This window comes from Trypanosoma rangeli (assembly GCF_003719475.1).
Source record: "Trypanosoma rangeli strain AM80 chromosome Unknown Tra_15.4_contig_00545, whole genome shotgun sequence".
In the NCBI taxonomy this organism is placed as follows: domain Eukaryota; phylum Euglenozoa; class Kinetoplastea; order Trypanosomatida; family Trypanosomatidae; genus Trypanosoma; species Trypanosoma rangeli.
Window position 1 is genome coordinate 7565 of NW_021706291.1, and position 1682 is coordinate 9246.

General features: G+C 58.0%; 1 annotated feature.

Annotated features, from left to right (window-relative positions):
• Nucleotides 1-356: 356 nt before the first annotated feature.
• Nucleotides 357-383: a sequence feature (GA-rich).
• Nucleotides 384-1682: the final 1299 nt, after the last annotated feature.

Consider the following 1682-nt stretch of genomic DNA (forward strand, 5'->3'; position numbering starts at 1 on the left):
ATTCCTTTTCTTGTGAGGTTTGCACATTCCCCTGTGTGCCCTCAGTTGCCCCAGTGGAGCTCGTCCCTTCCTGACCCGTACCGGAGACAGTCCCCCCTCCTCCTGCAGACTCGCCCGCAGCCCCTTCACAAACTCCAGCTTGCGGCTGCAGTACTTTCCCTCAACCTCCGCCTCCGTCATGTCCTCCGCGACGACCCGCAAGTCCTTCCAAGTCACTCTCCGTGCAGTATCCCGAGCCCCACGCACCGACACCGCCGCCGGCGCAGCACACCACGCAGAGGGCGCACACCAACAGCACACGGCCAGCCATCCTCACTCTTGTCACCGCAGCACACACACACAGTCTAGCAAGGGGCAGAGAGATCGAGAGAGAGAAAGAGGAGGGTGGGAAGGGCACACGGAGAAAGGCTGGTCAAGGCATCAGCATCCCCTTAGAAAGGCAACGCCAGAAGATAGAGGCAACATTATCCCACGCCATTAAGCCAACAACACCCGGAGTGGCTGGTGTGGGAGCAACAACTCCGAACGCGTCCAGCAGCCGGTCGGGCGACAAACTCATCGGGCACTGCATGGCACCATCAAAGCTTCGGAAATCCGCAATTCTAAACAGATTCCCGTTGTCGCCGCCTGCGGCCTGGTTTCCTTCGTCGTCTCCTGCAACCCTTCCTGAATTGCAGGTGTCTGCATCACCACCACCACTATCATCAACCCGGTCCCTCCTGCAGAAAAACAAAAACACACATCAATCGGCCGCAGTTGTGGCCTGCTGGAGGCCTCTGTAGGAAGAGGCTGGCGGTGGCGTGGGCTGCGACAAGACCCCTGTGGTCTGGCAGACTCCGCACCTGCGCCTCCCTCTCGCTGGGCTGGGCTCTCCGTTCATTGGCCTCCGCCGTTGTTGGCTGCTCACCTCATGAATACGGGGCAGCTGGCGGCGCACTGCAGCTGAATTCGTTGGCCGTTCAGCTGGGCCCCGGCGCAATTGTGCGGGTGGCGCAGCGCCGACTCTCGCTCCTCGTGTGCCGCCCATCCCGCACGGAGGGCTGCCGTGGACGCCGTAAGAAGCCCCCGAGGAGACTCCGGGCCCGGCAACACCGTGAAGGAAATCATTCAACCCCGCAACGCGGCAAACTCCGCGCGGTGGCCCCAATCAAAATCAAACAAATGGAATTCTCCCCCCTTCCACGACGAACACGCCCCCTCCGCGTGGGACGCCAAGTCTGGCGCAGATGCCGGACTGAAATCAAATGAACACGCCGCTGGGACGTTGCCCCGCACCCAAGCAAAATGTCTGTGTGGCAGTCATCACTGTTGGACGGCCTCCCCGTAAACGTGCGCCTCAACAACTCCGCCCTTTGCACCACCTTCGCGGCAACAAATTGAAAAAAAATTATTTCCAATTCGGACAGTTTCCGGCAAAACAATAATAATTCACAGCACCCGCCCACTCACCCCGCAAGCCCCCAAAAATCAATATATAAAAACAACTAAAAGAAAAAAAAAGACATATTTATTCCGTCCCAATTGGGTCTCATGCCTACGCAGCGTGCATCGTTCATTGCGGGCACCTCGACGTGTTGTCGTCTCGCTCCCGTTCCCTGCAGAGAGTGGGCAAAGCAATAAAATCATTACAGTAAAACAAAAAAAAAAATGTTCCCGACGTTCCACCCAGCGGGGGAACCAGC